The 15,678-nt window shown below is 35.6% G+C and overlaps 1 protein-coding gene across 1 annotated transcript in view; it reads right to left on the reverse strand.

The window, feature by feature from the left end:
* Positions 1-13,244, reverse strand: part of LOC149463734 (cadherin-9-like) — a 332,295-nt gene extending 319,051 nt beyond the window's left edge. Inside the window, exon 1 of the mRNA XM_089674842.1 lies at positions 12,932-13,244. The gene's annotated coding sequence lies outside the window, so the exon portion shown is untranslated. The remainder of the gene's footprint in view (positions 1-12,931) is intronic.
* Positions 13,245-15,678: the final 2,434 nt, after the last annotated feature.

A 15,678-nucleotide genomic window follows, 5' to 3' on the forward strand; every position in this document is an offset into this window, starting at 1 on the left:
TTTTCGAGTTTCACCTGTATGTGTGTGTTTATGTATGCATGTGAGTGTGTATGTGCTGTATGTATGGGTTTGAGTTTATGTATGAGTGCGTGTGCGTATGGATGTGTGTGAGTTTATGTATGGGACTGTATGTATGTATGTACTGTATGTACAGTATGGGTGTGAGTTTCTGATGAGTATGTGTGTGTGAATGTATGTATGTACTTACTGTATGTACCTATGTATGTCTGCATGTATGTGTGTGTATGTATGCATGTGCATACAAATGTTTATATGCATGTGTGTATGTCTGTATGTTACTGTTAGGCTTTGTTCATATGAGCATACTTAAGCATACATCAGTGTGAGGGCCATGTTTGCCCAAGCAGGCATGAGATGCGAATGTCAGCTGCACACAAAGAATATCTGAATACAAAATATATGTGACAATACTGAAAAAAGGGGCACTATCTTTGTAAATATAATAATCAAGCAATCCACATGTACATTGATGAGTAAAAATCCAATAAAATCACCAAAGTAAAATAAAATTTCTCAAAGTGTTGTTCAAATCACTTGTAAGTAATCATTACCCCATGCAAATCCCAAAAGAAGCCAGTGTTGTAAAAAAATATTCATGCCACCAGAATATATACACTTCTTAACAGAAAAATTGGATCTCAGGCAAATGAGATCAAATGGGCTCAGCTGACACACAGTCATACATCATGAGATATCCCTTCAATCTGTGAGGCTCCTATGCAGTAATCACTTTGGTTCTATCTCGGCCAAACTGGTTCCCTTTGTGCTCCACATCAGCATCACATATTGGTAAGTACAGTATTTGTATAACAGAGGAAGAACAGAACCTCGTAGTGCAACCAATAAAAGCAACATGTATTTTGCTTATGCACTTGTGGAAATCAGTAACTTGCATTGACAGAAACAAAGATGGCACAACCAGAACTTCAGCTGGCGTGTGCCGGGTGTACCACTAGCTCCACCAAACACATTTCCACACAACCATTGTTGTCAGGGACAACAGCTGACATGAAATATAAATTAAAATGCAAATTTAAGACCTACAGGATTTGACTCAAACCTACAATAGCATCAAATCTGAATCCGATCCCTATTAAGCAAATGTTCACATGCTTATTGGGCCACTTGGTATGTTTAGAACCCTACAGAGGTTGCACAGGTAGTGCAACTCCTCCAGGATTGCACATCAATGCATGCCACTGCCAGAAGGTTTTATGTATTGCCTCATGCTACCAGTAGTGACACTGACCCTAGACAAATGCAAAAATAGTGACAAAAACTCAGAAAAGATGAGTAGGTAAAAAAATGTCAGTGGCCTCCACTTGTAAAACCATTCCTGTTTTGGGGGTCATCTCATTGTTGCCTATCTAGTGCACCTAAAACTGATTAACAATCCCCTCTGCTACCTAACTGACCAGATCAATGTCCCAGGAGTTTAACTGACTTGATGCTATACTCTGATTAAAAATGGTTTATTTAATTTTTTTTAGAAGTGTATAAATAGCTCATAATAAACCTCCCCCAACAACTAAGGTCGCTTCGATCATTCAGATTGTCTAAGTTAGGTAGAATAGCGACTTTAAAGATGCTTATACTCCCTAAGATCCTTTACCTATTTAGAACAATAACAAAGCCTCTTCCCCCACACTTTATTCACCTCTCTACAATACCAAATTACACAACACACCCCAGATGTGCCAACCACATACTGACTAGATCACGTAATAAGGAAGAAGCTGGCTTACTACATATTTGCTCCTATTACAATGCAACTATACTAGACCAAACCTATTATTGGTGGCACCTCTCCAAGGATAAAATATGGTCCATCATGGAGACCTCCCTTTACAATCACTCTGAGCTTACATGTTCTCTCTTAGCCATCAGCGCTGTTTTTTCTCTCCCCCCACAGACTACCCTATGCACATAGCATCCTTAAAGGCTTGGCATGCACTCTCTACACAGTCCTTTGATACATGTCCCTCCAGCAAGAATCCTCTTACACTGTTACCTACCCAACTCAAATATAACTCATTGGTACATGCAATGTATCTCCTACCTCCACAACCTTTAAATGGATCGGTCAGTGAAACTATTTAACTCCCTATATATGGAATATACCCTAAAAAACACACAGGTCTCTACTTACATCCACATATCCCACATCCTTCGTACCTTTAAACTCCCAGACTCAATCCTTCTCCCACTGCCCATTCACAGTTTTTTTTTCTTTCCCCTCACACCCTATATAAGGCATCCCATTGTTCTACCCTTACTTCAATGATGACTGCCCTTACTCACAAATAATATCTCTACACAAATGGGAAATAGAGATGGGAGAATCATCCTCTTCCGTAGCTTGGCAAAAAGCATTTGAGATCACCAACACAGCTTCACAATGTTCCAACCATTGGGAACTTTTCCTTAATATACTTCATCACTGATACCTGACACCATACAAACTATCAAAAATTTACTCTGATTGCTCTCCTTGCTGTTGGAGACATTGTGGTGATACAGGAACCATCCCCCACACTCTACGGTTCTGTAGATCACTACGATCATACTGGCGGCAAATCTTCTTTCTCATTTTGACCACTGCAGGAAAACGCATTGAACAAACTCCTGTTCTTGCACTTTTGCATGTTGGGATATAGACCCTGCCTTCCAGCTCCAGATTTCCTATAATCCATCTCCTGTTAGCTAAAGTAAACATCACAAGATTATGGCAGTCCTCAACTATACCCTCTGCTACTAACACAATTGTTGAATTAAATATTCAATGGTATATGGAAAAAGTAATTGCCTGTAAAAACCTACATTTACAGAGATTTTTGACCACATGGTTCTCTTGGGTGGGTCATCCCAACTGTGCAGTAACCACTTATTAAACTTCCCTGAAGTCATTGCTTGTATAGACTGGATCTAGCTCACTTACAGTAAATTTTCCTTTTTGCTCACTCAATCCCTCCATCCCCCTCCTCTTTTTTCTTGGCCATTCCCTTCCATTCCCTTCCCTTCTCATTTTTCTCTCTTTTTTTTTTATTCCATAACTTTTATTAGAATCAAAAAGACAAAACAAATCAAAAATACAACATGAAGGAGATAGCAATAGGATTGCAATGATAAAGTTAGATAGAAAGACATCATGTTTTAAATGATACAATTTGTCCGAAATTCACAAAAATGAATAACAAGATGGGAGAATGGGGACTGCAGGGGATTACCTTCTGAATATCATAGATGAAAGGCTATTCCTAGTTGCAGTTTTGGGTGAGGGGCGCTCGAGAAGGCAAGGATCTCTAACTGGTCTAGAAGCAGTATACCCTAGAGTCGATAAAAGATCAGTGAGAAATGGAGTGTGACCCAGAACCAGATAAATCTAAGTAGGAGGGGATTGTGGATCAGAATCTATAGTGGCCTTATAATAAGTCAAGGAGTATGTGTCTTGTTTACCATAATGATATGTGTGTTTATCAAGATCATCCGAAAAAAAAGGTCAAGAGAGCGTGAATGAAAAAGTCCAGATGATAGTGTGAGTTTATGGGGAAGGAAGAAAATAGGAAGATAGCAGAAAGAGGGAGAGGTGGGAAGAGTCACAGACAGGAGGTGACTAAGAGGGAAATAGGGGCAGAAAGAAGGAGTAAGGAGGGAAAGGAAAAAAAAAAAAGGGGGGACAGGGCGTAGGGTTAATTCAAAGGGATTGAGGCTGTAATCAGGTCATCAGGGGCCAGGTAAGTGGGCAAGTAACGTTTCCTTTATCTAATATTAAAGAGAAGGGCACTCAGTACCAAGGGGGAGGTCAAGTAGGCAAGTCAATTGAGAAAGCGGATAGGGGTTTCAAGGTTGAGAGCTGTCAAGGGGGAGAGCCTATAATTGAGCGGTATTCAGAGGTTGATTGGAAGTAGAGCCAGCAGGCCCAAGTGTGAGAAAATTTAGTTGGGTTGTCGCGTGATGACTCGATGAGTTCCTCCATCTCTGCCACTCTGCCGAAGCGTGTCAGCTAATCTCGGATCGATGGGGTCAAGAAGATCTCCATAGTGCTGGCAAGCTCAATTTGGCTGCATTTAGCATGTACATAGCTAGCGATTTGAAATAGAGGCGCTTGGGGATGGAGGTATGGTGGAGGAGACATTGGGCTGGGGAAAATTCTAGAGGCAGTGAAGAGACTGATGAGGTTATGCGGTGGACCTCCTTCCAGAAAGGTTGAATGGCAACGCAGGACCACCAAATATGAAGAAGTGTGCCATTCTCAGAATCACATCTCCAACAAGATTTGGGTATGGTCGGATTAAAGCGATGGAGCCTAGAGGGGGTCCTATACCAACGGGAGGCCAATTTATATTCATTATTTTTCTCTCTTTTAGTACTGACCTATATGGTCCTTTAGTACAGTTTAACGATGCTTATGTTTCTGATAAGACTGCTAATACTGGATATTGCCATTATTACTATGACTATGTAATGTCAAACTACTTTCAGCCTAATGGGCCATCTGTTTACTCTCCTTTTTTTTCCTTCTTTTTTGTTTGTAAACTTGTTCTATTGTTCAAACTCCAATAAAAAAAAATGAACAATAAACCGCCTAAATTGGGTGATCTGGTTTGTGTGAAGTGCGTTAAGGGTGCCTGGAGGGATGTATGTTATTATTTTTTCTTATCTTTTCCTCCTCTCTTTTTTCCTTTTTCCCTCCTTTACTTTTTTTGTGACATAATCAGAACAGCTATACTGGATTATCCATAAATTGGATTTCCCCTTTGTCCACCCTCCACCATGTGATAACTATCAGAGCTAGATAGTGTATTTAGTAATTGTTCTTTGAGAGGGTCTTCCTAGTCACAACACAATTGATGTATAGTTCATATGACTTACTCATTATTTTTGGATAGTGACTGGTCTTCTGAATTATCCCATGGACATTGATGCCTATTGTAATTTCTCTCTGATGCATATGTTGCCTTAACCCTTTCTTCTAGAACATTGAATATTCTTGCCAAGTGTTATGTCACTATTTTGTGGTTGTTTCTGTTACTCTTTGTCTACTTTCTGACAAAACTTGAATAAAAAAGAAAGTAAAAAAAAAGAAATTAGAATTTCCGGGTACTGGCTACAGGAAAAGAATAAAAGATGATTAAAGAAAAGCTGAAGCTTTCCACAGGTACAGGTATGTACTTAAATATATTTTTTTTTCTACACTGCAAATCAATTGTTTCTTTCAAAATACAACCTGCATTTCACATAAAAATTGAGATTAACACTTCATCTTCAGCATCATAAATATATACTGCAATAAGCCTGTTTTCTAAAATGTCAGATTTGCTGAAGATTTCTGCCTGATGCACTTTCATCATAGTCTGACGATGATCCACATGTCAAGGTGCCTAGAAGGTTCTATATTTTCTTAAAAAATAACTCTAGCAAAAAAAAAGGAAAGAATGACTCTCAGACTAAGTGGCACTGTAGCAGATTCTCAATTCACAAATTAGACCTGTCCACTCTGAAGTTATTTGTAAGCAGTGAAGTTGCAAAGGACAAAACGAGATGGCAAAGACTGCAATTCCACCAAGAGAAATTCCTCCTTTTTTAATTTAATGAAAGAATTAAGCTTACTGTATGAGTTTCTGTCAGATAACCACTGTTCTGACCCATTCTCTTCACAGTAATCTGAACTAACGTTAGAATAGTGGCATTATTTTCTAGATAGCATAAGCAGTGAATGGCATTTTAGTTAATAACACCATTACTGTGTTTTATTTTGGTTGCCCTGATTAGTTAAATGCAACTATGAGCTAGTCATAGTTCAAGTATATAAAACTGCTTAATGATATAGAAGACATCATTATGTATTAATCAATTGGTTCTGAGATGAAATTAGAAGAAAATATATATAGTATGGTATGGTAACGCAGTCTTAGATGGCCAAAGTGTACAAGAACTACTATAGAAGGATTTGTATGTTTTTAATAATCCCAGATTACCTAAATTCAGAATTATTTAATTCATGTGTAAGAAAAAAAAGGCATACAATGGAATATAAATTAATATATAACTGTAGGACACAGAAATGCTGTGATTAAATGCTTTATCTTTTCCACTTATCAGTGTTTTTCATATCAGTAAAAAGAAATGTGTTTTAATTCTGTCCACAAATGATTTATAGCAACTATTAAAAAGGACAGCAAAGCAGAGCTGATATAATAAATGGGGCCTACATGGACTTTAAAAGACTAGGTTTCAGGTACAATGGCTCATGGCATTCCAGTATCAACACATTATACTGAAATTATAATTAAAGTTCAATTACTTAGGGTTGTACATAGTGAAAAAATAAATAAATTCATATGAAATCTGCCTCAGAATTGAAGGCAAGTAGGGATTTTATATGATAGCAATATTTTTAAAATGTAATGCATTTTTAGTGTCATTTTTTTTTCCAATAATTGATTTTATTTAGGGTTTGGAATATGTCTTTATGATACCTTAAAACAAATAAAAATGTAATCCTTACATTTAACTGGAACATGGTATTATACTATTCTTAAAACAAAGTAACTATATTTCTAATATGGATATTGTATTACTGCACAATATAATATATTTGTAACTACTGATGAGCCAAACACACCAAGGTTCTGTCTGAGACTGGTTTGGCGAACATGGAAACAAATTCAGATGCTAAAGCCAAACCCAATATGTCAATATGAGCCAAATGTTAAAAACAGTAATGACTATTTTTTATGCCCTATAAGTATTGGCAATCAGGGGCTGCGCCCTAAGGAACATGCACCAATGCAAAAATTATATTTTATATATATATATATATATATATATATATATATATAAAATTCTTGCACATCTGTGTGATGTATGTAATCTACTACAGCAAAACTTACAAAAATAATGTTTAAATTGCTGGCAAAGTGAGTTCTCCCAGCCACTTTGTTTTGTTTCTGAACAAATTTGTTAGGGATTCCATTCATTTATATCATATTCTTCTCCTAGATGAGCTTATCAAAATCTGGAAGGCCCCTTTAACACTAAGCTGGGCTCACAGATACTGTACCCCTTCATGAGAATAAGCAACCCTACATATTCACACAAAAAAAATCCCCATACTTTTTATTAAAACAATTCCTGGATTATTTGCTTACATGGCTGGGGATTACCTGCCATGTAAAATAATGGGGCCTGTAATATCACTTATTGTTAGTCAGGGTGACCCATTGGCTTCCTTAACAACCATGGACAGCAGAAAGATGCAATGTATGATAGTACTAGTTACAGGTAAATGTTTGGACATTTGTCCCACCACCCAAACAGAGAAGTCAGTCTAAAAATGATGCACTTTTCCTGTTACAGCTATTTTAATGAGTGAAATATGTTATTGTATTATATTGAAAATATGACACTTTTAAAATTCTTTGGATTTTGTATCTTTTACCATATTTGTTTTACATTTTTCAAACCCCTATGTGCTTAAAAAAATCTTTAATTGAACTTGACATGGGAAAGATACTGTATGAGGGCTGTTATTGCATGTTTTATTCTGAAAGTGCTAGTTACATAGCTAGTATGCCTACCCACTGTCAGTACCCACTGTGAATCACTGACCTGGAGCAATTATGTAGACTGTTAAAGAAAATCCATAGCTGCTCCAGGTAAGTGTCAGTCAACATGATAGCCAGGAACTAGAACATTTTTCAAAGCAAAGGTCAACAGTGGAAGTCTCCAGATTTCTGCAATTATATCTCTCCTTTGAGATGAATTAATAAACCCAAGATCCAAAAATCCCAAACTCATTAGTGTTCTAATTACGAACTGTAATTTTCAGTTCATATATTTGAGCTCTGGCTTTTCTTCATACAATGTGATCTTCTTTGTACAGGTGAGTCAAGGTATGCATTGCCTTGAAGGATAAAGCTCCACATTTCTCTGTTGTAGAAAGTTGCAATTGTCATGGTCCCAAGATCAGTGCTTTTAAGACACTCAGAAGGCCAGAAAAGATATGTTTGGACATCTTAGGGGGGCAATTTTTCACAGTATTTGTTGCCCATTCCAGTTTAGATATATGATATGGTTACCTTAATTTTTGATAGCTGAATGATAAGATACTTCTATGAGGATATCCACTGAAGGACACTCAGGTTTACCTATGTGATTTTGTATGCTTAAGGATGCTGAACAATCAAGCATCAGTTTGCAGTAGATGAATAGTGAATGGCCATTGCTGTCTTACCCTTACTGGCTACAAGAACTTGACTTTTGCAAACAAGAACTGAGAATTAACTGAGAGTGAGTCAATAAAGGGGTAGAAATGTTCACTTAGCTAAATGAATGAACATTCAATCATGCGCAAGACAAAATACTACCTTTTAAATCTCCCTGAGCAAGATCTGGCATTCAAAGTGAACACAAGTTTACTTTGCAAACATCTTTATTTTAGGTGATCATTCTATGCTCCTTTAGTAAGCTGACCCATTTGCCATTTAATCTCTTATGTATTTTCCTATACATAAATCAGATTGTGGGTTAAAACAAGAAGATAAGCAAACCATTTCAACAGTTACTATTTCTTCCAGCTTTCATTTTCTAGCTCATAAATTACCTAACCAATACAAAGAATCCCTAAACTATATACACTAATAAACGTGTTTTTATTCCCCATTTTCATTGGATTTGAAGCTTGCTGAGCATAGCCTTCAGGTCAGATTTTAAAAATCAGATTCTATATTGCTTCACTGAGCCTCTGAGCCATATTCCAGACAATTAATCATTAAACTGGTTGTGATCTTCCCAGATGACAGAAAACAGGCCAAATGTTACACAAGTAGTGTTATTGTTTAAAACCTAATCTGCTAAATAGCTCAACAACCTGTTCTTATTGCTTAATATTTCACATGATCTTGTCTAACACAATACAATTGACTGGAAAACTGAACTATAGAAGGGATACAAGACTATTTTTCTTTTTTAACTGGGACTGCAAACATCAAAAGCTAAAATGATTTTACTGTATTTACTAATCAATAATTAGCATTGCAATAATGAATTGATTTTTAATATGTCTCAACCTTTTTAAACTGTTAAAATATAAAGATGGGGGCTTTTTCCAACCTATATATATATATATTTTAAAGGAACAATTATATCAAACAAGCATCTACTACTATTTGTTTAAAAAAAGTTTGATATTAACATGAAAGAGTTTGTAAAGATTGGGTTGTATTAGAAAAGCAATAACTTATCAAGGACTAGAAAATGGTTTGTTGCAGTGAATGGTAGAGTGTGGGTTAGAATTAATTAGAGAGCATGGTTTACGTGATGAAAGATCTTTAATTTGCTTAAATGTATAGCTCAGTATAATAACTGTTGCAAGAGAGATAAAATCCATGGTAATACTATTGCTCACCATGAAAGCCATTGTTAGAACTGCATACATTGTCAATCATTTTATATTTCAGTTTATTCAGTCAAGGAAAAATGGAAATTGAGATACTAACAAGAACGCATTGAATAGAACAATATACATCTCTCTGGATGCAATATAAAATAGCAAAGCGATAATGAGTGTAAAACTGGACACCAATATTTTGATTGTTCTAGTTAATCAGTAAAGAGCATGTTTTCTTTTCTTTCAACCCTAGTCTGAATAGTAGATTAAAACAGTTGCACCCGATTACCAAAAAAAAAAAGAAAAGTATTTTGCAGTTAATGAATGAACCTTCTTATACTGTACATATGTATCAAAACTATAGTAAACTTTAAGTATAATATTTGTATAGACAATTGTACATCTTTTGACTGTTTTTTGAAATTTCACTAGAATAATGAGTATATGTTGCTATAGCGGTTTTGTACGCCTCAAAATGACCTCTTAAGACATCCTAATCAATTTCAATCTAACAATCTGGTGAAATTCCAAAATTGAATTACTACAAAAGAATAACAAATAATATTAAACATGTTGGTTTGGTCAAGGCCCATGGTAAAGTAGAATCATCTATGTTAATAACAAAGGGCATAAAGGAACAGAGATTGCAATGTCTTAAGTAATTAAATAAAGTGTCACTTAGATATCAATAAACATTTAACTATTAGGAAAGATAAATTAAGTTGATAGACAATTTTGGACAAAAATATAGATGAATAATTGGTCAATACATGGTAGAAAATAATAATAATAGTTCAAATAATTTGAATACTGTGATTTAGCAAAAATAATTAAATATGCTCCCAACTTTGTAAATGGTGCATTATAAAAGGTAAGAATGAGCTCTGGCTTCAGTTATTGGATATAATTACAACAGAATGTATGTATTGGCACCATGAAAATGACAATACTGGTATTGGTTTAGTGGACTGTTCATTAATTCTTTAGAAATGCTTTCATTATACTTAAGGAGACAAAAATAATAAAGACCTTCAAGATGATAAGCTAAAGCTTGAATAGATAAAATGGTAGATGATTACTAAAAGATGTAAGTTACACATCAGTCCATTGAAACTGTGCTTGCCTATAAGCTTGGCTTCTATTTTAAAAACTTTATTTACTAGACATTATCTAACAAGGTGAAATGTATGTGCCTTTCAGTACCTTTATTCACAACTATGATCAAGCAAGAGGTGTACCTTGGATATACCAGTCCCTAAAAACATTCCCTATACAAATTTACGTTACAACCTTCAAGATTTGTTTTTTGGTGCTGGTGCTACTCTTTAAGACTATATAGGAAACCAAAAATACATGCTGAACTTGTTTTCAACATTATCATTGTGTGAATCATTTTATTCTGTTACATGTAAGAACAGACATCAGAGGTCAGAGGACATGGGACATGTACACCCAACAGACAGGCCAATTGTTAACACATTTGATCTAAAAATCTAAAAACAAAATAACAATATGAGATAATTCTAAAAAATTAGCTATATGTCAGGTTGTCAGACTGATCCTATGGCTTTAATACTTTTTGTCACAAAGAAATCATGCACATTAGGAGTCCTTGCTTCCCTAATTGCAGGCTTGTCTCAGTAACATAAACTACTTTGAAGCCAAAAGGTCAAAATCAAAGCCAGGAAACTAGTATTTTCCCCAGGCAATTAACAATGGCAGCTTACATCTTTCTATCTGCACAGGTTTCTTTTCTTTTGATTCTGTATAAAGAAATAGTGATGCGCCTCTTTTGAAAGCAAATCAACTGTACAGGCAGAATGAATTGGTTGTGAGAGCTATAAACTCTGCTGAATTATGGAGCACTCATGGCATTGACTATGAAGTTATACATATGCATGAAAGATGAATAGAGAAAAATCTTAACAATTACTATAAACAAGACAACAAAATATTTGCACTTACAGCTTAGCATTGGCAGTTAAGAATAACCTTGAGAGATAGGTTTTACAAATAATGAACTGTCAATTCAGTCACGATCAGGTGATTCAGGCCTTTATATAATTACTTTAGCCCTTTCAATGCCCTTGACTTAACTATTGTGCTGAGAAGTGAAAAAAAAAACACCAATAATCATAGTTGAAGACTGAAGAGCAGATGTGAATGTTTGCTCATAAATTCATTCTATATTTTACTTCTAAGTTCTTCAGTGACAATGTTTTTTCTTTTCTTTTTTTTAAATTCTGTATAAAAACTAATTGTAATTGAAAAACGACATCGTATACCATAGTAAACATGCATTACTCAATATTTTATCATATGCATGCTGAGAATTTTAATATGTTATGTTGTAAAGCACTGTGCAAACTGTCGGCTCTATATAAATTCTGTATTATAATAATAATAATATTAATAATAATAAGCAGTGTTCAAATCAAAACACGACACCATATAATGTTTCTGCAAATTTTTGAATTTTGTTTATGCATACTGTGTCTTTGTATAGCATTTCTTGAATTTTACATATTTTAAATATTTACATATATCATTATTATTTTAAGCAAGCAGAAACATTATTTTTGTGGACAGTCAGAATGGAATATTTTACCTATTCCCTGTATGCATGTAATGTTTCTGCTGCAATTTATTGAGTACCTCCAAGGTGATGCTCTAAACACTTTCAAACTGACTGTGGTTTATTTAAAATAAATAAATAACTGTGGAGCAACAGTTCCTTCCAATCCCAGTAAATATTGATTTCTTTACAACTGGTATTCATCATCCCATGTTTGGGACTTTCAAGGTAACAAGAAATATGCAATTACACCAATCCTACTATATATTGCTGGCAAGACAAAACACTTCATCATATAACTGTGTTTTGCTGAATCATTTCATTTCTTAACGTCAGTTTCACATGTTTCTGCTGCCTGGCAGCTTTACTGCTGATCTGTCCATTAATATGAAGAGGAAGGTCAGACGTACTGTTGGATAACATCTGGTAAATAAGTTTTACATAAGGCAGTTCTGCTTAGCTAGTGTAGCAATATTGTCTTCCACCTGTCCTCTTCTGCTCTGGCACTGCTAAGCACAGTCTTTTACCATCGGAACAACACATTGTTTCAGCCAAATAAAAATTAATATTTGTTAAAAGCATGACCAGGATTGTATTTTCTCTGCTAACGAGCATACTTAAGAATATTAAATGCAAAAAAAAGCTGAACATGGTAACGATCCATCTACTGTACTCTGACTTTAAAGTCTTTAATCTACAAAGATCAATTTACATGAGTCATTATGAGATTGGAGTTAAGAGCAAACTAAACATTAATACATAACGTGTCTATATAAGAAGCAGTAATTGCTTGCACAGAGATGCTGTGCTGAACATAGTCAAGTACTATACTGTATTTGATTTCATTTGAAAAAGTTATTATGTATAAAAAAATGCAAACACATAACAAACAGATGACTTGTGATCACTAATATTATTAGTATTAATATTCTAGGTTCACTTACCTTAGATGAAAGTATGCATTAAGCACATCAGTCTGTGTCCAGCAGGATGCTGTCAATGCATTCTCCACAGTGCTTACCGAATAGTAACTTCACTGCTAAATCTGCTCTTATCTAGAGGATCCCTTTTCCAGTATTATTTTAACTCTGACAAGCAAGGGATTGCAGTCAAATCGACTATCTGATTGGTTTCCTTTCAAAGCTTGATTAATAAGCAAGTCTCAGGCGTGAGGAGATTGTGCTGCTGATAGAAAAGCAGTATTCAGCATGGTGGGTGATAACTAAGGGAGGAGGAGAGATAGCTGGAGTGAAATCTTGGCTGCACACAGAATGATTTGCAAATGAATAGGGTGGGTTGTAACACAGAGGAGGGGTTTCTACTAGTTGGTAACAGACTACATCTATCCACACTTAATCAGCCCCATCTAATCTGTTATAATACTGTCAGCGACAGTAGCAGCTAATGACATCTCTACAACTTCAGCATTATCAGAAAAATGATATGCCATTGTAATGCTGTAGTAAAATCAGCCACACATTTGAAAGCCTTCAGATTACCTGTGAGAACCAACTTGATCAATCTGCACTGTTTAAAATCTCAGATCTCTGCTTGGCTGAAGCTATTTTTAGGGTTTGTTGGCAGGGATTAAAGCATTCCATCTGTTTAAGCATGTCGAAAAATAGAGGAAGCACAAACCCAATATTAAATATGCTAATTAAACGGCAATCACATCATTGGTGTAATTTAGGCAGCATTTAAGACGTTCACATCTACATTTAACAATTGGCACACTTCTCTAACATTATAAACCTAGAACTGTGCGCGGTTCTATGAAATACCTAAGCAGCATTGACCTTTGATGAGGCATTGTTTGTTCACAAAATCTAAAAAAACAACAAGTTATTTTTAAAAGCATGATTTCCAAGTCATTTCTAAAATTGTTACCACCTACATCTTTATGCATATCTTTACACCAGATGGATGATCAGTATGCTTTGAAATTAAACCTGACAAGCCTTCTGGCAAAAAAGATTTTTTTTTATTCTTTTTTTTATTTTACGCCTTATTCTGCATATATATTATATCTAGCAGAGATGAGAAGCCTGATTAAGGATTCACCATGGAATACCCTGATTTAATCATTCACAGCTCAAAAATTGAACCCAGTAAGGTAAAATATCTAATTTATTAAGGTGGTGGTGGGGGGGGGGGTGCATCAAGAATAAGTAAAGTGAACCTGTGGGTTTTTTTTACTAAAACTGCAGCTCTGCATAGAAATCAATCAGTTTCCAGGTTTTATTGTCAAAACATAATTAAACAAGCTGAAGCTATTGGCTGATTGTCTACCATGCACAGCTGAATCAGATTCTGAGTATACCAGTTTAGTACATCTCCCCCTGTGTTCTCTTTAACCACTTATCCTCCTGAGGATTTACCCCCCTTTCTGACCAGGCCATTTTTCGCGTTACGATGCTGCGTTACTTTAACTGACAATTGCGCGGTCATGCAACACTGCACCCAAATGAAATTTACGTTGTTTTTCCCCCCAGAAATTTATCTTTCTTTTGGTAAATTTGATCGCCTGCGTATTTTTAATTTTTTGCTCTGAGAAAAAAAACTATATTTTTGACTTTTTGCTATTAAACATGTCAAATAAAAACATTTAAAAAATCAATTTTCATCATAAATTTAGGCAAAAATGTATTCTGCTACATGTCTTTGCTACAAAATATCCCAATGTGTGTAAATTAATTGCTTTATGTGAAAGTTATAGCATTTACAAATGGCGGTATATATACTGTAATTCTTTTTTTTACTAGTAATGGCAGCAATCGGCGACTTATAGCTGGACTGCAGGACGTCAGCGAGCATTCTGACACTGGGGGGGAACTGTGTTGGTGTCACTGACATCCCCAGTAACATTATTACAGTGATCAGTGCTAATAAAAACCACTGACACTGTACTAATGGCACTGGGCAGGAAGGGGTTAGCATCTGGGGTGATCAAAGGGTTAAATGTGTGCTGTGTGTGCTTTCCACTGTAATCACACTGCTTTGTATGGCTCTGCTATGCAGAGTCATACAAAGCAGTGTGCAGGAGCTGACAGGGGAGAGAACTGTATTATTTATATACAGTTCTCTCCCCTGTCAGTAATATCTGGTAATCACTGGGTGCTGGAGAATAATCACCAGCCGGAACCCGGTGATTGACAGCCGAGGTCGCAAATGGCGGAACTGCAAAATCACGTATATATATATATATATATATATATATAAATATATGTGATTTTGCACACCCATGCCACCCTGTAGCAGTATTTCTACTATAGGGTGGATGGGAAGCAGTAAATATCCAGTCATGTATAAGAGATTTGTTGTTGCTGTTGAACCTCATTGACAATGAGAGGATCCTTTTGTGAGTTCCCTGTTTAGTATACTTTTGCCTTAAACCCCACTTTAATAAATCAGGTCCAGTGCACCTTAACTCTTGCCTCCCAACTGCTCTTTGAGCTAATAGTGAAGTGAAATATCTCTGCACATTTTACCCATTTGTTACCTGAAGGTATTGGTAGTGTGCCAATTAGAGCCCTCCTAAGGTTGCATTCACACCTGAGCAACATGGAAATGTGAACACAAATGTGTATTTCTGCCCATGTTTCCTGAAATGTGTGAAAAATGTGCAAAACATGCATTGGGCTTGTTGTGCCGTTATTTCTTAATGGTACCACAATTGCGGGTAACAATTGAT

The sequence above is a fragment of the Staurois parvus genome, unplaced genomic scaffold, assembly GCF_062004578.1.
Source record: "Staurois parvus isolate SC_StPar_1 unplaced genomic scaffold, SC_StPar_1.0 ptg000153l, whole genome shotgun sequence".
NCBI classification, from domain to species: Eukaryota; Metazoa; Chordata; class Amphibia; order Anura; family Ranidae; genus Staurois; species Staurois parvus.